This window comes from Canis lupus, chromosome 10 (genome assembly GCF_011100685.1).
Source record: "Canis lupus familiaris isolate Mischka breed German Shepherd chromosome 10, alternate assembly UU_Cfam_GSD_1.0, whole genome shotgun sequence".
NCBI lineage: Eukaryota > Metazoa > Chordata > Mammalia > Carnivora > Canidae > Canis > Canis lupus.
Genome location: NC_049231.1, coordinates 2,847,483 through 2,869,600, shown reverse-complemented (window position 1 = coordinate 2,869,600; position 22,118 = coordinate 2,847,483). Strand labels below are relative to the sequence as shown.

Genomic DNA, 22,118 nt, shown 5'->3' with positions numbered 1-22,118 from the left:
AATGCCAGTGAGAATGAAAGCACAAGTTACAAGGGCGTGACATAGTTTAGGATGGCCATTAACTCCTTAGAAATCACAAGTTAAATTTTCATTGAACATCACGGGCTATTTAAAAATTGTGGGTCCATGGGGCAACTGGGTGGCTCTGTCAGTTAGGAATCCAACTCTTGGTTTCAGTTTCCACTCTGGTCATGATCTCAGGGTCATAAGATCGAATCCTGCCTTGGGCTCCACGCTCAACAGAGTCCGCTTAAGATACTACTCTCTCTCCCTCTGCCTCTCCCCACCCCTTAAATAAATAAATAAATCTTTAAAAAGAAATAAAACTATAGGTCTGTTTATTCTGGAAATCTGTAATGTGAGGACATTAACTCTAGATGAAGTACCAGGGATGGAATCATTAAACCAAACCCCTCACTTGCCGTATGAGTACATAGAGCCAAGAGAGTTCAATGGCTTAGCCATGGTAAATCGAAACAGGGAGACAACTATAATCTATTTGCTGCGATTCACATCCAAGCCTGTGGATGTGGCTATAAAATCTCTACACTTGGTTAACAATGCTAAAGTTTATTCTGTGAGTACCATAGGCTTATCTTAAGAATTCATGCCAGCTATTTTAAACCTAGTTCTTCCAGCATAGGGAAGAAAAAAATTCCAAAGGTCCTATCTAGCATGCATGTACACAAAGCAAAGAAAATATTAGTTTTCTCTCTTTGTGCATTTGTTGCAGTGAGAAAACTTTGTCCTTTCTGGATCTCCCGTGAAATCTTGGGGAGATGGTATATTAGTTTTCTATTTTGTGTAACAAATTACCACAAGTTTAGCAGCTTAAAACAATATCCATTTATTAGCTCACAATTCTGTAGATCAGAAGTGTTGCACAGCATGAGATCTCTGCTGATGGTGTCACCCGGTGTTGGCTGAGCTGAGTTCTTAACATGGAAGCTCCAAAAAAATCTGCTTCCCAGATAATTGTTGTTGGTAGAACTCATCTCCTTGCAGCTATAGGACTGAGATCCCTGTTTCCTTGCTGACCATTGCCCAGAGGCTACTTTCAGCCCCTGGAGACCACCCAGATTCCCCGCCGCCCTGTGGCCTCCTCCATTGTCAAAGCAGAGGCGGTACCTCAAATCCTTCTCACACTTTGAGAATCTGACTTCCTCTTCTCTGACCAGCTGAAGACTTTCTTTTAAAGGATTCATGTGATTAAGTAAGACCCACCCAGATAATCTCCCTACCTTAAAATCAACTGTTTTGTGACCTTAATTACATTTGCAAAAATCCCTTCACAGGAGTCCCTAGATTACCATTTGACTGAATAATTTCAAGAAAATGTATGCATATCGGGTACCAAGAATCTTTGTAGGCCATCAGATTCTTCCTACCACAGATGGCATGGTGCTACCTATCCAATGTCAAGAATGATGCTTCCTTTCTTCCTTAAGACACATTGCCACCCAACACTGAAGATTCAAAGACCCAGATAGATTATTTTTACTTAATATGAGCTCAACTCCAAACTCATATTTTTATATTTTAATCTCTATAGCTTAAATTTAGGGGTGAAATTGGTATGACCATATGCATCCATGTTACTGAGGAAGGTCTCATAAATCTCATCAGATTGTTGAAGGGTTTGGGACCTTCCACTCATTATGATCCTCTTACTTCCACCAGAATATAAGTAGCCACTGTTTTAATCCTGGAAGTTGCTTGTCATTCTCCCCATAAAGGAGACATGAGCAGTCAGTAGAAAAACCCAGGGTTTCTTCTCTCTCCCCAAGTGTTAGAAATAATTCACTTGTCAGCACTCTTGGTAAGCCTACCTCACGTCTGGCTCAGGTTGCTTACTGCAGAATGATGTCCCCATTTCCTTGTGCCCATGCAGACCTTAAGACCTCCATTCTGGTTTGTGCCTACAGACTCTGGAATTTACGAGGATAAAAGGCAGCTATCTGTTTTAGCCCCAACTGACTCTACTCTTGCAGCTGCCTCATGAATAGAAGGAGTTATCATTAGTAGCAGGACGAGGTCATATGTGAATCATCCTGGCTAGATTTGAATCTTGCCTACAATATTACTCACTGAGTGACCTGGGGCAGATCCCATAACTTCCTTGGACTTTGGTCTCATCATTTTCAAAAAGGGATTTATACTAATAATATTTACAAGGTTAATCGGAGGATTAAATGAGATAATACATGTAAAGTTTTTAGAAGTCACTCAATTAAATAAATAAATAAATAAATAAATAAATAAATAATATTTTAAAAAGTCACTCAATAAATGCTAGGGTAGGTGTTTTATCATACTATTATTATTGTCATAATATCTCAGCTCTTATCACAAACTCTTGCCTGAAGCAAGGTATATATTTACTGGCTGTCTGGTGGCTTGGGTTTATTCCCCCATTTCTCCAAGGTGCCCTCTGCAATTGTCTATAATACACTATCACCCTATTTCACAGCACAGTGATGAGAAAAGGAGAACTGATAGAAAGCTCACAAAATCTCCCACAAAAGCCTCTTCCTGTGGCACTTTATGCAAATACAGTCACCAACACACACCACAGATGCCTGAGAAATAAAGTCGGAATTAGTCCTAACCCAGGATCATAATGCAATAAAAGAAATAGGCACAAAACTTTGGGAAAAAAGGACATAGATAGAAAAGCATATTATTTGGTCATTGGACAAATCTGGATTACAGCCAGAAATAAATGATTGTGATGCAAAAGAAAGGAATGTAATATTGAAAACCAAGTAGCTGCAGAAGCCTCTAGTGCTATAGATTGCCTTCTGTCATTCAGTGTAAAACAGAAAACAGCTTCTCAACAATATCACGTGAGGGGGGAAGTGACTGTGACCTGAAGCTGTGATCTCTAATAGAGTCCTCAATCCTTCTGGAAAGCCATAGAGAAATAGCTTTAAAAATGGGATATGAAATATTACGTGGAAACTTAATGAAGCAATATAAATAAAAGACCAATTTATTTTAATAAGATATTACATTGTTGTCTTCACTGTTTAAAATCTTTAAAATGTCAACAACTCAACAACGTCTCAGTAAAATAATGCAAATTTGCTCTTTTCACAAGACAATGATGTTGAAAATTAAAGGATGAGGTGATAATGTGGGAGCTGTCATGTTCAACCAAACTCATTTGGAGAAAAAACAATGTCACTCCACAATAACAAACCCAGAGTAGGTCTCTATCCAGAGTGGCGGGGAGGCCTCCAGCTTTCTCTAGGCATCTCTATCACCTGCAATAGCCAACAATATCAGAAGTACTGCCTTGTGTGCAAAAACTCCATTTTTGCAACTTCTGCATTGCCAGTAAGGCCTGATCCAGATGCAGTTTCTTGAGATCAGAAAATTTACAGCTATTCACCCAAATCTTACGTGCTCCAAAACTTGCCACCACTGCTACCATCAAAGACAGAAGTTTGATTTCCCTATCTGCTGACTTTGCTCGCCCTAAGAGATGGCCATTTGCTCCTGTTGCGTCAGGGTGATCCATTTCTACCCAGAAGTCCATAGTCTTGCACAGGTATGGAGGCTGGTCCAGCTGCCCAGGCTTCTTTTACCATAGATATGAATTATCTTCTGGAATTCTCTAGCCACTCAACTCTGTGTCAGTATTACTCTGGATCTTTAGCTATATTTTGGTAACTATGAAACTCAATGATAAGGGAATTAGGATGTTTATCACTCTGCTTGCCCAAAGTACAGAGAAAATAGAAGGTTTTAGAAGTCACCAGTCCCAAGAACTTCCAAAAGCCATCCACGCAAACTCCATTTGGTTTCAAGGCCTGGGACTAATCCTCTGTGGCTGGAGACTCCACCTCCTAAGATTAAGGCTGAACCATAGGAGCCATCTTTCTTTTTTCATGAAAGGTAGCATATGTAGGCAGTTAATCAGATTTTTCTTTTTAAGACTTTTTTTAAAGCAGTTTCAAGTTCATAGCAAGATCAACAGGAAGGTACATAGATTTCCCACATACTCTCTGCCCCCAAACATGCATGCTCCCCACCCCTACCCGCTATCAACATCCCCCACCAGAGCAGGAAATCTGTTACAATTAGTGAACCTATATTAACACATTATATTCACCCAAAGTCTGTAATTTCACATTACAGTTCATTCTTGATGTCATAATACTATGGGTTTGGACAAATGTAGAATGACATGTGTCTATCATCATGATATCATAGAGTATTTTCATTGCCCTAAAAATCCTTTGTGCTCAGCCTATTCATCTCTCTGCTCCCTCCAGCTCCTGACAACTACTGAACCTTTTCCTGTCTCCAAGTTTTGCCTTTTCAAACTGTCACACATTTGGAATCCTAGAGTACGGAGCCTTTTAAGATTGGCTTATTGCACTTAATAGTATTCAGTTAAGGCTGCTCCATGTTGTTTCATGGCTTGACGGATTGTTTCTTTTTACTGCTGGAAAATATCCCATTGTCTGGATGTACCACAGTTTATTTATCCATTCACCTACTGAAGCACATCTTGGTTGCTTCCAAGTTTTGGCAAATATAAATAAGCTGCTACAAGCATCTAAAATATGCAGATTTATGTGTGGACACAAATTCTCAATTCCTCTGGGTAAATACAAGAAACACAATTTTGATCATATGGTAAGAATATGCTTAGTTTTGTAAGAATCCGTCGAATGGTCTTTCAAAGTGGCTGTACCACTTTGCATTTTTACTAGCAATGAATGAGGGTTCCTGTTGACCCACATCCTCACCATTATTAGGTGTGGTCAGTTTTCTGGATTTTGCCCATTCTAATAGGTATATAGTGACATCTCGTTGTTTTAATTTGCTCTTCCTTGATAACATATGATGTGGAGCATCTTTTCATATGTTTATTTGCCATCTGTTTATCTTTTTTGTTAAGGTGTCTATTAAGGTATCTGTTAAGGTGTCTTTGGCTCATTTTTAATTGACTTATTTATTTTCTTATTGTTGAATTTTAAGAGTTCTTTGTATATTCTGAATAATAGTCCTTTATTAAGTGTATCTTCCCCTAATATTTTCTCCCAGTCTGTGGCTTGTCTTCTCATTCTCTTGACATTGTCTTTCCCAGAGAAGTTTTTAAATTTTGATGAAGTCTAGCTTATCAAGTATTTCCTTCACTGATTGTACATTTGGTATTGTCTCTAAAAAGTCATTGCCATACCCAGGGTTTTCTAGGTTTTCTCCTGTAATCCTGTAGGAGTTTTACAGTATTGCATTTTATATTCAGGTCTATGATCCATTTTGAGTTAATTTTTGTGAAGTGTGTAAGATCTGTGTGAATGTCCAGTTTTCCAGAAGTACTTGTTGAAAAGACCATTTTTGCTCCATTGTATTGTCTCTGCTTCTTTGTCAAAGATTAGTTGATCATATTTATGTGGATCTATATCTGGGCTCTCTGTTCTGTTCCATTGATCTATTTGTCTATTCTTTCTCCAGTGCCACACTACCCTGATTATTGTAGCTTTTTAATTAAGTCTTAAAGCCAAGTAGTGTCAGGCCAACTTTGTTCTTTAATATTGAGTTGGTTCTTCTGAGTCTTTTGCCTTTCTGTATTAATTTTATGATCAATTTGTTGATATCTACAAAATAACTTGCTGCAATTTGGATTGGGATTGCAGTAATCTATAGATCAGATAGGAAAGAACTGACATCTTGACAATATTGAGACCTTCTATTCATGCACATGCAATTTATCTCTATTTATTTAGTTCTTCCTTGATTTCACTCATCAGAATTTTGTAGTTTTCCTCATGTAGATCTCCTACATATTTTGTTAGATTTATACCTAAATATTGCATTTTGAAGGTGCTAAAGCAAATTATATCATGCTTTTAATTTCAAATTAAATTTATTTTCATTGCTGGTATACAGCAAAGCAAATGACTTTTGTATATTAACCTTGTATCCTGCAACCTTGCTATAATCACTTATTAGTTCCAGGAGTTGTTTTCATCAATTCTTTTGGATTGTATATGTAGACAATCCTGTCATCTGCAAACAAAGACAGTTCTGTTTCTTACTTCCCAATCTGTATATCTTTTACTTATTTAATTTTTTGGTCTTATTGTATTAGCTAGAACTTCTAGTATGATGTTGAAAAGGAGTGGAAAGAAGGGACATCTTTGCCTTATACCTGATCTTAGTGGGAAAACTTTTAAGTTTCTTGCCACTAAGTATGATGGTAGCTGTTGGGTTTTGGTGAAGGGGGCGCTAATAGATATCCTTTAACAAGTTGAGGAAATTCTCCCATATTTGTAGCTTCCTGAGAGTTTTTATAAAAAATGGGTATGACTTTTGTCAAAGTTTTTTCTGCATCATTGATATAATCATGTGATTTTTCTGTTTTAGCCTCTCTATGTGATGGATTATAGTAATTGATCTTCACACGTTGAACCAAACTTTCATATCTGTGATAAATCCCACCTGATCATGGTGAATAATTCTTATTGTTGGATTTAATTCAGCTGAGTAGTTTTATCAGCCTATTTCTTGCTTGTAGAATGTTGGAAGTCCAAGAGCCTTCCTTTATTTCATACTTCCTTTTCTTTTCACTGAAGGCTAGAAGAGAAAAATTTCTTAAGAACCCTGTGAGTCTCCCCCAGGAGTATTCACTCCATTAGACTACAGGCTGCTCCAAAGATCTTTCCTGGATAATGCCATCTCTATTTCTGGCTTCTGCTGAGTGGCTGAGGAATACATGAGTCACATACCTAATTTCTTCAAAGAGCCTTCTGTGTGACTGAAATTCTGACTTTCTGATCCTCCTGCGGCATTAGCAAAAGGTTGTCTGTCCAGCCATACCCTTGGCCTTCTTTTCAAAGCCTGCTTTTCTGACATTGAAATCCCTAATTTAGCATCATTTGCAATAAGGATAGGCTGAGAACTTCCAAAATCATCAGGCCCTGGTTCCTTTCACTAGCAGAGTCATTGACATCCATATTTCTACTCAGTCCATCCAAGGCAATCTAGACTCTTCTTATCATGCTGTTTTTATCAAACTTCTTACAGTTGTTGCCCATTGCTTGATTCCCAAGCCATATCCATATTTTTGGTAATTTATTTCAGTAGCATCACACTTTCAGATACCAACGTCTATATTGGTTTCCAATGGTTGTTTTACCAAATTAACACAAAGTAGCTTAAAACAACATAAATTTATTATCCTATTGTTGTAAAGGAAGAAGCCTGAAATGGGTCTCACTGCACTAAAATCAAGGTGTCATCAAAGTCATGCTCTTTTCTAGAGGTTCTAGGGGAAAATCCATGTTCTTGACTTTTCCAGCTTCTAGAGGTTGTCTGTATCCCTTGGTTCATGGCCCTCTTTCACCGTCAAAACTAGCAGTGTCCAATTTTGTCTTTCTCATATTGTAACACTTGGACTGTGACTTTTCTAATCTCCTCTTCCCTGTTTAAGGTTCTTTAAGACTACAGTGAGTGCATCCAGATAATCCAGGATAATCTCTTTATCTCACGGTTATCTCATTTACAAGATTAATTCTATCTGCAATGTTAATTCCTCTATACATGTTCACAGGTTTCAGCAATTAGGATGTAGATATCTTCATGGGGCCATTATTCTACCCATCACACTTATTCTATCTCACTTAATCCTTATAACAGTCCTATGATATGATTGTATTTATTATCGTTATTATCATTATGTTGCTGATAAGAAAGATTGAATCACATGTCTAAAGCAAGTAAGTGTAAAGTCTATTACACAACTATAGTTCTATGGCTAAGCATGTGTAGATATCTCTCTCTTAGATAAAACTAAGACATATGTCAAGCACTATGTTTCAGACTTTTCCAACATACCTCTAAATATTCGTGTCAGTCATGAATATCATCAGTGTTTCTATTGGTGTTTGGGTTTAAAGGAGACCTAAGAACTAACAAGTTGCTACAGTATTCCAAGTAGCTGGTTCTCATAGGAATAAGTGATGCAATGAGTAGATGAGATGCCCCTCAACTGCTAGAAGATTCTATTAGTAGAAAACAAACTAAATGGACAATTTGAATGCTCAGATGGAAGGGTACAAAACCAGAATAGTCAAAGACAAATTAGCCAAAGCAACTATTTGGTTAAAAAATGAGTCTTCTGAGTCACTGTTTTTCTGGTACTTCTGGTACACTGTGGGGGAAGTTCTGGCAAATTTTTATGTGTTACTTAAGCAATTTCCCAGTTTCCCTTACTTTTTTTCTTTTAAAAAATTCTTACTTTTTTGTGTCTCTTCTGAACCCTTTGTAACAACAACAAAAAATGTTGGAAGCAGACTCAATGTACCGTGCCCCAATTAATGCCATTTTCTCAGAGCAAAGAAATTATAGAATTTAAACCAATGAGAGGAAAAAACAGTTTTCAACCAATTTTCACATTTTTATAAACACTCGTAATTAATCAAAATCGGTAAAATAGTTTGAAAAATACAGATTTTTTTCATTTTTTTATTGGTGTTCAATTTACCAACATACAGAATAACCCCCAGTGCCCGTCACCCAATCACTCCCACCCCACCCCCCGCCCCATGTGGGGAATATAAATAATAGAAAAATACAGATTTTAAAGAACAAAAATCAAACTGAAAAAAATTTACATTCCTTTTAAGATTTTAAATATTTGTTTATTTGGTTATCATAATACATTGTTCACCATAGAAAAGTTAGAAATATAGACAAGCAGAAAAGCATTTACATCCATAATTTCACTCTCAGAAATGGCTATTTTATTAACATCATGGTAAGTCTATTATAGATTCTTTGCTAAATTATATGTTATGTGTCGTATATATTATATTTGTTATAGCATATTATTCATATGCTATTCTCAATAGAATCATACTGTAAAAAACCTTATAAACTGATTTTTAGGCCTAGCAACAGATCATGAAATGTCACGATACATATTTCTGAAGTATTCTTTTTAATGGCCACATAGTATTGCATCATATAGACATGCCTTTAGACGTAGTTTTATTTAACCAATTTCCTATTGTGAATTTAGGTCATCTCTACCTGTTAGAAAATAATGAGAAATAGGAATAATCACTGGGAAATGGATTAGCAACAAAATAGGTAAAAATTTAAAAATCTAAAAATGTACAAAATTACTGTAAAAAGCACAAACTATTGCACTTGAAGACACGATGTTCACAAAACCTCAACCGTAATAAATCAATGTTGTCAATAGGTAGGGAGAAAATCAATTTACAACTTCAATTATTTATTCTTTGACCTATTCTTTTTATCAATTACTTCTGGATCATTTTCCCCAAAATTAAATTGCTTTAACTAAATTATTTAAACTGAGCCTGGTTCAGTGAGGAGGCTATTTGGTTATTCATTCCATCACATGGTTTTTCATCAAAGTTAAAATTACTACTGAGAAATGTGCCTCTGATGAAAAGGGAAAATACTTTCCGCAAACTCAAGACAGAAAATGAAAGAGCCGAGTGTGATGGCATTGGGAAGACGTAGAGAGAATGCAAGGGATTAGTTAAGTCAAAGAAACAAGTATCATTATTATTTGGAAACTGCCAAGATCACATTAATCTGAAATATGAAAATAGTACTGGCAGTAATACTTTGGGTTTACTTCACATCTTCAAGTGAGACAGCTCCACACCAAAGTCATCCACATTGGCTGCAAATTCTGGCAAAAATAATATCACCCTAATCCAAATTATGAATTAATCTCCCTGCATCATTTGTCCTGAAATTTTAAGCAGACGCTGAACCTTTCTCTTTTAAACTCCTCCATACTGTGGAATTACATGATAAATTCAGGAAGCATCAACTGTAATTATAGATTAAAAATTATTTCTAAATTTTTCACCAGCTGCCTTTCTTGTTGCAACACTAGTTTAGTTAAAATGTGTCCAACAAGCTAATGCCCCCTTGAAGCCCTATTAGAAACACTGATACTTTATAAAGATGTGACACTACATCTTCAAAACCTTTTTGAAAAGTAATTATTTCCTCTAAATATCAATGAACAAATTCTTTCAAAATGATAAATTCAGTTTTTCTCTATTATTCTAAATGCAGATTACCTATAGTGATTTAATTTAATTCAGTTTATTGTCCAATAGAATTTAATTTGGCTGGACCAAAAAATTCATTGCTTCATTCAAAAGAAATAATTTACTTTTTTCTTCTTATATATAAACCTTATTTTTTCAGTCAACACTTATGGGTAGTTACCACATACTGGGCACTAGGGCTATGAAAATGAAAGGATAAAAAAGAAGGAAAAAGAAAGAAAGAAGAAAGAAAAAGAAAGAAAGAAAGAAAGAAAGAAAGGAAGAAAGAAAGAAAGAAAGAAAGAAAGAAAGAAAGAAAGAAAGAAAAGAAAGAAAGAGAAAGAAAGAAATTTTGTATAAAGCCCAATGCCTTCAGGACTTAAAACAGTGCCTAAGAACAGTAAATTCTGGATAAATATCAGATAAATAGAAGATAAGGGGAAAGGGGGAAGGGATGGGAGGAGAGAAGGAAGGAAAGACGAGGTTTCTTCCCTTAAGAAACTTCAAATCTCTGTGTGAAATTACAGAAAAGCCCTAGGCTGGGAGGGAGACACCTGGGTCTCCACAATCTGCTACTTACTAACCACCCAGAATCTGGGGGTTATTTCTCTTCCCTGGGCCTTAATTTCCTGAAATGCAGGATTTGTGCTCCACTTCAGTTTAATGTTCTCAAATGTTATAAATAGCACTTTATCCACAAAAATGACCTTGCATTTTTCCTAATTGCCTTTGGTGCACCCACAGTCAGCCTAGGGCAGAAGTTCAGCTCACCCTGGTCTCCTGTCTGCTCCTCACAAAGAAGCATCTGACTTAAGGATGATCATCGTCACCTTTCAGCCCTAATCCCATAACCAGGGATAAATGCTGTTATCCCCCTTTGACCACATCCTGGCCTTTCTCTTTTCTCTGTAATGAAAGAAAAAATGGCCAGTTCCACTTTTTCCGGGGAAAACAGCCCAGTGCATGCAACTTGGAATCAAAGAGACCAGCCAGAAATTCAACTCTTCCCATAAAGGTAAGTGTACTAAAGGGGCTCAGCTGGGCTGGACCTGCATAACATCTTTCAGGGGGCCACCCATAAATCTGCAGTGAGTCTCAGGCCAATGAGTTTGGATCGTAGGACACAGAAGAAAATAAAATCTCCTGGTCTGTCCTGCTGTGGTAACAAGCTCTAAGGTTGCTAATGTTGCTTTCCTGTCTCAGCCTGGTTTCTTCTGGGCTCCCATGAAAACCCCTTGTGTGATAATTACTACTTTTTGTTTCTTCAAAATGTCATAGAGCCTATTTAGCCAATAGATCACCTCATGCAAGACAATTTCTCTTTTAAATATTGCATTAATCATTTAAATGTCGAATGATGTGAATTATTACCTTGGCCACAAAATGGTTTTTCCTCTTGGCTCTTTTTATTCCTTCTCTTATTACAGAAAAGCCAAACCAATACTTCACAATGGACACTTATGCCATGACTTCAGGGTCTAAATAATATCCCTTTGTTTCCACCTGTCATTCAACATGCATACTGTGCTGTAGAAGACTCCCCCGTCATGCCCATCATGGACATGGCCCACCTCACTGTGCCCAACAGCCAAGACTCTAAGGATGGTTCACAGCCGAGGAGAGGGAGTGAAAGGAGTCCAGGGTGGTGTGTCCAAGACCTAGATCTGGTCTAGTGCTGTCATAGATCAGCTGAGCAACCTGGGAAAGTCCATTGGTCCTCTAAATTCTTCTTTAATATGAGGGAGTTATAAAGATCATCTTTAAGCTCTGAAACTCTGTTGTCATCAGACTCCTTACTATCCAAAGTATTTTAGAGAGAGTTGGGAGTAGCTGTGGCAAGAAGCTTACGTTATAAACTCTGGTCAACAAAGGACATGATGACTCCTAATACATGAGAACACTGCTTGGTATTGGGATACATGGAACTCCCTTTCTGATATTAGGCTGGTGATGCAGCAAATGCTCAAGTCTTTGGAGAAGATGTCCTTATTTCAAATCTTAGGTCTGTCATTTAATATCGCCTTAGGTGAATTATGTAAATTATCTAACCTCAATTCCCTCACTTACAAGACAAGTGTGCATGTGTATATTGTCTGTGATATTGAGAAGGGGGACAGTGTCAATTTTGAGAAAACTTCGCCATGTTACTGTATCTGACTGGCCGTGTCATGGGACTGTGATTATGAGTTTGAGTCTGTGCCACAATGACTGAGTTTCTGTATCACGGAAATTTCTGTGGCATTCTTCACATCTTTGTTTCCTTGGGTAAGTGAATGAGTTTTTCACAGCTGTGTGGCTGAGGGCCAGTGAGCTTATATATGATTTCTACCCTAACTGCCTTACAGAGGTGCTGTGAGGATAAAATGAGATGATAAACATGAACAATTTGCCATATTTTATAACTTACAAATGGCTTACGCACATGACATCTGTTTTTGACATTCTAACAGCTGAATAAGGTGTTTTATTACTTTTATTAATATTAATGTATAGATACAGGGGATTTAGAACTTAACTGATTAACTTGACATAATTCAGCTAATCAAGGGGAGAGCTATACTGAATGTAGATCTTTATCATGGCCAATATTTCATTCATGTTTTTTTCCCATTATATATCCATCTCCTTGCAAAAAAGAGGTCTATTGTAAAGCACATTACCAATGTAAGACGTTGTTGATATTAAGAAAAACTCTGGAAGGCAGGCTATGCAGCTGTAATTTCCTAGATTATTTCTTGGCTAGGTTTTCCTAAGTAATTGCATTATTTTCTACTTCTTTATCAATGAAAGGTAGTCAAAGTTGATGGCAAAGTCAGGGAGGAGTCAGTTTTGAATGAAAACTGATTAAAAAAAATTGCCTGAAACACCTACGCTGCACGTTCTGTAGTTGATTGTTGTAATGTCTGCTTAATGCTTTCGGTGTATGGAGCCTACACCTGGTCTACTCTCTGACCAACACTTTCTCCAGCAAATACCATAAAGGCCTCATCTTTCCTATACTGAGATACCTCGACAGAGTCAAAAGCAGAATGGAGCATGAGTCAAGAACTGCTTCTCCAGGACCAAGGGTGGACTTTTCACTGAGCCAATGTCTTCTTTCTTATCACCTTGGTGGTCACTTGTTCAGAGGAGGAACTGTTCACCGTAGTCATGGGGTCTAAGTTACCTTGTCCATCAAAAAGCATAGCAGCTGCCTTGCAGAAGTAGTATGAGTGCAGAGTGGCTTACATGATAAATGATAGTTCTTTTAAAACAGACATTACTATAAGGAAATCAGATCCATGGTTTTTGTCTTTTAGCACAGAAATCCCATCAACTGGCCAACCAGCCAAAGTCACTTCCATTTTATATTCTGACAATCATTTCTTAAACATTTATGGGGAAGGGGAATTAATTAATTAAACAGTTTTCATTGATAAATATTCTGAAATCAAAGGGACCTATCTTTGAAATTTATTTAAGCTTCATACAGCTGTTTAGGCCTCCCTTTGGAATCATGAATAAATTCATTTCTGTTATTACTTGGCATTAAGGATGCCTTTTTAGGTGCTACTTATGCATGAGAAGCTGGCTCTAGGTCTGTTCTGAAGAACAATTTAATTCATAGGCTTCAATAAGTCCCCAGGCAAGAAGCTAACATGTGGCTATTATTATTGTTATTAAATTCCATTTATTCAACACATAGTATATGCCAGGTTCTGAACTAAATGTTTTATACACACCATTAGTTCATTTATTTATTGAGCACCTAGCATGTGCCAGAGGCTATAGTAAATAAATTGTTGAGAAGCCAGGATTCTGATCTCTGCATAATAACATGCCAGATTTTTTAAAAATCATGAATTATGGTTTTCCTGGGCCTTATACTCCTCCCCATCCATACACTGAGAATAATAAAAACTATTTTTCTTCCCAGGACTGTTATAAAGATCAAAAAACACAATAGACATGAAATCCTGTGAATAATTAAAAAGGTTTCAAAAATATAAAAGTTAAAAAGACCACAGAAATGTTTGGTTAACAAATGTTTTTGCTTTGTTCATTTATTTGTTTCACTACATTCTGAAATACTTTTTATATTAGCTAGGATTTTATTAGACTGCCTTCCAGAGAAAAGCCAAACTAAAGTGGTTTAGCTGGAAAACACTTATTATTGCCAGATAACAAAAAATATGGGGTAGGCGATACGAAGTCCAACAATGCTGCTAAGAATCCAGGTTAATTCTATCTTCCTGCCATTTCTGATCCTATAATGACTGCTTCACCTCCATGATAGTACCTACATTCCAGGCAGACCTCTCAAGAAGTTTTGTCAGATAATTCAGGAAAAGTTCTTTCTAGCTATATTTAGAATCCAAGAAACAAATTATATCTTCTCCCACAGAAAAATGGTCAATTTATTAATATACAAACAAAATGGAATAAGATCCCCTTTAGAAAGAGAATAGGCCACCCTTTTGAGGTTGTTGTAAAGAAAGAAACTCATACAATTATTGCAGACTCAAAGTTCAAAAAGGAAATTAGATGGGTATGTGTCTGAAAAGTTTCTCTAGAAGTCAAAATTTCTAAAGGAGACAAAGGGGAGCTAGAACTTTGGAAAAATCTGCATCACTCATACTGTCAGAACAGGAGCAGAGGAGGAATAAAAAAAAAAAGACAAGGAGATTAACTAGAATAAGAATGCCATTTCTCTAAGGAACGTATGTTAGTTAAGGTTCCCCAGAGAAATAGAACCAATAAGAACCCTGGAAAGAGTTGAGGTGTTAGTTGAGTCTAGAGGCCATCAGCCAGCAGAGTTCCCTCTTCTTCCAGGGAGGTCAGATTTTTTTTTCTTAAATCCTTCAAGTGATTGGATGAGGCCCACCACATTATTAAGCGTAATCTGCTTTACTCAAGTCTACTTATTTAAATATTAATACCATCAAAAAAAACCTCATTACGCAGGTGTGTTTAAACTATCTGGATACCCATAGCCTCACCAAGTTGACACATTAGATTAACTATCACAGGGATTATTGAGATCTTAGAAAATAAGCCAGGCAGATATGAATTGCAGGTTATAATTTTACCAGAGTGCCAGCACTTGGGAAATTATTGGGAGCTATCCTCCAAAAACTCAGAGAATCCATATTAAAAAAATAAACAATCTCTTGAATTTTGAGATAGCTATATCTAGTGCTTATGGAAAATTTGGACAGAGTTGAAAGGATAAGAACAGCATGATAATAAGATACTCAAAGATTATTATAAACAAAATAATGGCCGCCCAATGAATCATGCTCTTTTTTGTTCATTTCTATTTGCTATGCCTCCCATCCAGAGAGGAAGCCCATTTCTTCATTCCTCAAATCTGGGATTGTCTAGTAACTGTTTTAGCCAATAGAACAAGGCAGAACTAATGCCATGCAACTTTTAGAGCTGGCACTCCTACTCTCCCCCTCTTAACACTTCTTTGAGATCACTGTCCTGGAAGAAATTCAGGTATGTGGAAAGAAAGGTCCATCTGTCCCAGCTATGGCATCTGAATGCAGTCTCCAGAGGCCTGCCAGCTTATGAGTGAGCCCAGACAAAATTAGCTGATGAACAGTCTGACCAACCCAAAGAATTATAAAAAATAACAGGCCATTTTTGCTTTAAGCCATTAAATTTTGAGATGGTTTATTGTACAACCATAGAGAACCAGAAAATAATTGCAATTCATTTTCTTCATGGCTGCCTGGTACTCCACTGAACAACCTCACAATTTTTGAAAATCCATTCCTTTCTTGATAAACATTTGGATTGCCCCAGGTCATTCCTTACCGATAAAAAAAAAATTTGACTTATAAACATTTATATACATTTAGTTCAACAGCTACAGAAATCCAAGAATTTCTCCAGAATATACCCATAGGAGTAGATTTACTGTTGTGGATATGAGCATTTTCAGTGTAATTCTCAAAGCAGTTATCAACCATGCAGCAATGAAATAAATAAAACACAAAAGAAAAGGTTTGTAAATATACTAATTAAAGTCAAGAACTTTTTCATTAAAGATGACATAAAGGAAAAGATAAGCAACAAACTGGAAGGAAGTATCTACCTGCATTTAATTAACAAAAAATTAGTATACTTAACACATAAAAAAATCATGAATTGGTGGGAAAAATACAAACAACTTATTGGGGGCAAATATGAACAAATTTATCAAAGGAGAAAAATAAAATGACCCATAAATATATGAAACAAGTCCTAGAAGGAAGTAGAGAAATGCATTTCTTAGCGAACCCAAAACACTTCTTTGCCATTTTAAAGAGGGTGGGCGATATTGGTGGCCTATGTATTAGGCTATATATCATAATTGTCTACATAATAATTTTACTTCTTAAGCATTCAAAACTAACAAATCTGGAATTTAAATGGTGATAGAAAAGTATGTTGAGGAAGGTGCAGGGAAAAGTAACACTAATTCTGCTGGTAAGAATACAAATTAAAACCACTTTTCTAGAGATGGACTTGGCAATATATACCAAGAGCTTTTAAAATGTGTATACTTTTTGAGTCAAGAATTTCATTTCTGGGAATTACCAGACAACTGTAAGGCTATTTGACCTAAAAGTGTTGATTATTGCATGCTTTGACCATACATCCTTCTAAAAAAAAAAAAAAGTATGAACACCAAAGCATTGACTGTGACCATCTTATTCATTTCCTTCCTTCCTACTTATCTTCTTTCCCTTCCTTTCTTTCTCTTTCTTTCTTTTTTCTTTTCTTTCTTTCTTTTCTTTCTTTCTCTTTCTTTCTTTTTTTCTTTCTTTCATCTTTCCTTCTCTTTTTTTCTTTCTCTTTGCATTCATAATCTTTCTACAATAAAATGGATAATTTTAGAAACAAAGATATACTTTAATGTGAGATAATGAATAACGATTCCACTGGATATCATCATCACCATATGTTTCTTCTATGGGAAGGGCCAGTTCCACGGGAATAGCTTGAAGATGCTGATTCATGGTTAAATATTTTGCACTTACTCTCATAAGTGCATAACTCTCATTGTTACTGGTCAGAAACACAAGGTAAGGGTCAGCCCTGTAGTTAGACACTGGGGAGATGTTGATAGTCTTAACTGAGCTGACTAAGCCATTTCAGGACCACCATGGTCGGATCTCCTGGATCTTCTATTCACAAGTGTCTTGCTTTGCTCATGGGATGTAGAAAAAAATGCCACAGACTGTTACAGGTAAAGTGAGCTATTTGATGTATTATTCAACATCAAAATTTGTTTTAATGAGAAAAACATTAGTGGTTGCATTTGCTTATTTCTGTTATTATGTTTTGAATTAAAATTCTCTGATAAACTTGTTACAGTTTTCGATTGCTCAATGTAACTTTATTATTACTGACTATTTATTTAGTAATGGCTTCGGAATAGATTCTATTTGTAATCTGCAGCAAATAGGATTTTAATAATCAAGAAATTGTTACTTTTATGCCATGTTAATCATTAAATTGAGCCAGGAAATAATAGAGTTGAAGCAGATGAAAATATTAAATCTTTACCAGGAGCCTGGATAAAACCATTTGATCACTTGAGGTTTACCTATGAGTTAACTCAAGGTGAAAAGATAGTAAATGATTTAATTATTCTCCATCTGTTAGAGATTCAATTAAGTGCTATTTAGGTTCCATAACCACAGACCTCCTCAATTACTTCATTCTCAATACAATCTCTGTATATTGCATACTGACACTATTGGAAGGTAAACTATGATTATCTAAAGAGGGAAATAGCATGAATCGTACCATAGATCCATGACATATCTGCACTATAACTTTCATTAACTCTAGTTCACTTACTCAACATTCATTCAGTGATATCAAACAGTGGATCCCCTGAATCCCCAGGCACACTTAGTCTTCCGCCCTTAGCACCCCTCAGGCACTCTCTGCACTTACCTTGCAGTGTTGCAGTGATACTTTTACATGGCTACTTCTTCACAAAATGATGGGTTCCTTATCGTCCAGGACAATGTCAAACACATTATGAAGGACTGAGACAAAAGATATTATTTAAAGAGAAAGCTGACAGCTCCAACCTTTACTCATTAAGAAAAGTGACATGGTTCTAGTGGACAAAAAGGACTTTTGATTTTTGTAGGATGGAGAAAAGATACGATTGAAATAGCAAGACCTCTTCCAGTGCTTTTGTGTTGTTACTCAGTAGAAACTAGTGTACACATCTCACTATTTAGTAGGATGCCCTAAGTGTATCTCCACATATTCAAATGTGTACTCCAAGCAGAGGAATGGAAAATAGGTCACTCAACATAATGCAATGAGAAGAATTAGGTTTTTGTGGAGACTTTAAAGGTGGGGGGAACTCCTACTAAACTGAAAACCTGAGAGTCTAGAAAATGGCCCTCAACATATCTGTGGTGAAAGAGCAGCTTTTTATTATTTGCTTGTTTTTTTAAAAGAGAGTTATAATGTTCAGTCATCATTGATCAGTTGTTTGTAAATGATTACTCTCAATTTCTGTACTTACCTCATAGTGGACTAATAACAGACCGCACTTTGAGTAGCATTGTCTAGAGGGTGGGAGACTGAAGAACAAGAATGTCTAATATTCAGTTTTATGTTGTTATTGCTAATTAATATTCTCCCTTTACGTCACCAACTTTTTAAGTTGTGGTCAACACATTCACACTTTGTAAGAATGGGTTTTGTTTGGGTTGTAGTTGTTGGTTGGGGATTTTGGAAAACAAGGAAAGCATTCAGTTTTGTGTCTTGGTCAGTGAAAAGCAGAAACAAGAAAAGAAAATAGATGATGATACAAGTTCAATGAGACCAAGAAATTGAAGCCACAGCGACCTTGAGAATGCAAGCTCTGTAGGTTGCTGACTTCCTGAAAAGATCACCAAAAAATTTATGGATCAAGCAAAGCCACATTTATTGCTCATTGTAATAAAGGAGATCATTGCCTTACAGAGTATTAGCAGCGTCTTGAAAGAGAGAGTACAAAGAGAAGATATTTATAAGGGTCTGGTTTAAGGTGGGTCCTTCAATGTGAGAGTAGAACTGGATAGAGTTAATGATTATAATACTTTAGGATTGGCAGACACAATGAAGAGAGGGTTTCAAAGGGAGCCATAAAGAGTGAACTTTTAATAAACCCAGGTAAATGATCTATTGTTCACAGAAGGAGGCTATGTACCCGATGAAAACTACTTTGATAGTCTACTATTAAAATAAAAGGGTTGGGATGCCCAGGTGGCTCAGCAGTTGAGCATCTGCTTTTGGCTCAGGGTGTGATCCCGAGATCCTGGGATCAAGTCCTACATAGGGCTCCCTGTGAGGAGCCTGCTTCTCCCTCTGCCTATGTCTCTGCCTCTCTCTTTCATGAACAAATAAATAAAATATTTTTTAAAATAAAATAAAATAGTTTTGGAAAGTTCATGAAACAGACATCCTACTGGGTGAGAATTTCCTTGAAAGATAAAGTCAGGTTAATGCAGAGAGTTGAATAGTAAGGTCATATCGATATAGATATTAAGCTACAAGTTTCAGTTAGTTCTGAGATACCAGCAAATGCCAACTCTGTAGAAAACACTAGATTTTTCAGAGGTTTTAGAATGGGAAATTTGATCTCATGTGATATTTAGCTTATATTTCATTGAGTGTATATATTATCCCTAGCAGAAGCACTGAAAAGCACATAGTAGGGACTCTACAAATACTTATATAAAAATAGTGAATAAGTTAAATAAATGAGTACATCACTCTAGTACTGTTTAATTCAAAGTCTGAAAGCTCTGGTTTTCCTAATGTTGTCTGTCATAATGACATCTTATTTCAGCATAATCTTTTTTTAAAGACTTTATTTATTTATTTATTTGTGAGTGAGTGAGTGAGTGAGTGAGTGAGTGCACAGGAGAAGGGGCAGAGGGAGAAGCAGGTTCCCTGAGCGGGGAGCCCAAGAAGCGGGGTTCGATCCCAGAACCCTGGGATTAAGACTTGAGTTGAAGGCAGATGCTCAACCAACTGAGCCACCCGGTGCCCCATTTTGGCATAATCTTATGCTAAGCTTCAAACATGAGCACACAAGCATATCAAGCAAGTGACCTTAGACTCACTGGAATCTTACACAACTCGTCCTCAGCTGGTTGGAAATCTCATCTCCCAGCAGCCATGTGAAACCTGAAAGTGACCGCTTGCCAAGAAGTGCTGTCTCTGCCACAGGAGGCAATCAGAACTCGGAACTCAGAATCTTGCCTGATGTATTTGGTGTGATTCCTCCCTTTGTGTCCTTTTAATTTCTGCTTGGAGACACTCATTGACCTTGTAGCAGACTAGTAGAGAGACTCTTACTAGGGAAGCAAGAAATTTAGCTTTGTTTGAAACCTTAATTTATTGGGCATTTTTTCCTCAGTGCTAAACAATTTTAGTAGAATCCGAATCCAGAGATATAATGGAAGGCGGACTGTTAAAAAAATCCAAACTCCATTGTCAATGAGATGGCAAAATTATGTGTTTTCTCCAAAACTGTGGTCCCAAACTACATACAATTAAAACTTACAATAGTTTAATTTTAAAATATAGTCTTTAAAGACTATAGCATATATGTATTGCAGCTAAATGCTCCTGTATTTCAAACAAATTAAAAATTATTAAAACATTCTAAGAACAATAGTATGACGTATTTGAAACCAGAGCTGCCCCCAGAAAATCTAGAACATTTGGGTCATGAATCCAACTCTCTCTACCCACACTGTTTTGATTGTGTACTTGCTCTCTAATTCTATTTTAAAATTCCCTTAGGCATGTATTTGAAACTAACAGCATTTTTAGAATGTAAACTTCACTATGAGGTACAGGGCATTGCTCATTTATATGGACTCATTTATATACTATGAATTTGGTCAAAAAAGGGCATGGGATTTGAGCACCTCCTGGTTATCGGGGGGAAGTGTGCATCTGAGTCAGCTCCCTTAAAGGATTGGTTAGGACAGAGTAGAGCTGCAAGCCAGTAAGTCCTGGGAGAGTAATGGTCAAAGAGAGGTGGGAGCATCCTTGCCCATACATTAAAGGCACTCCCATTCCCTGAGTTACAGAGGAAGGCTGAGATGTCATACTGTCTGTGAGTTGGAACCTGCCAGTAGTATTTGTAGGTCTTAGTCACTGAAATGCTATGATCTCTGAGCAGGAGGGGACAGATACCTCAGTCATGTATTTTTAGAATATTTTAGTTTTGTTTTTCTCTCCAGCTGAGCTTGGGCTTCCAGCCTGATAGTCTGCATTTAATATGTTCTGTTGGAGTATTCAGTTCATTTATTTTTAATTAAAAAGTTATTAAGATTATAAAACTGTATAAAGATTAAAAGCAGACAGTACAAATTACATATATGATGTGGTGACATTAAATATTCACCTACCCAGCTAATCTGGGTAACTTCAGAGTGAATAGCAAAAAATAACTGTGGCCTCTAACTTTGTTCTTTCCAGGTTCTCAACACTTGTCCCTGAGCACCCTTCTCTCTCTTTTGTGATTCATAAGTAAAGGCTTCTTCCTGGCCTGATAGATTGCTTCTAATTGAGCCTTGCAAAAGAGTAATATCTTATCAGTCTATCAGTGTGGAAAATGGGGGGAAAGGGAGTGGAGAGTCAGTTACCTTTCATAATCCCAGACAAAAACCAGTTTCATGATACACAGAGCCCACAGAAAAATGCCACAAGGGAGCCTGGAAATGATGTTAAGCTCAGTGCACACTAAGAAATCTCCAACAGTAAGTTCTAGGACTCACAGGAAAGGTGATTTTATGCAGAAGGGCAGCAACACTACACTGGCTCTGGCATGACTCTTGTCCTTGTCAGTAGAAACCAAGAATAGGACTACCAAGGACTCAGAGTTTGCTAGAGAAAGAAATTTCAACTCAAAAGTACTTTTAAGTTCATGATCCAATTCACCTTTAGACGATCTCTTGAGGTTAAGAATAACAGTTAATTGAGCAAAGTTTTAAGAAGTGAAAGGGTATGTTCAAGGCCATGGTAGGCGAGGTGTAGATGGCAGAGGAAGCATTGGAACCA

General features: G+C 36.7%; 1 long non-coding RNA gene across 3 annotated transcripts in view; it reads right to left on the bottom strand.

Annotated features, from left to right (window-relative positions):
• LOC111097578 overlaps positions 1 to 20,276 on the bottom strand; it is a 107,124-nt gene extending 86,848 nt beyond the window's left edge. For 2 of the 3 annotated variants that reach the window (XR_005365130.1, XR_005365131.1), the window contains exons 1-2: positions 20,168 to 20,276; positions 17,991 to 18,085 (exon numbers count right to left, since the gene is read on the bottom strand). This is a non-coding gene — a long non-coding RNA (uncharacterized LOC111097578). Of the gene's footprint in view, positions 1 to 15,701; positions 15,853 to 17,990; positions 18,086 to 20,167 lie in introns of those variants that run through there. The other variant, XR_005365132.1, reaches the window with a different exon arrangement.
• Positions 20,277 to 22,118: the final 1,842 nt, after the last annotated feature.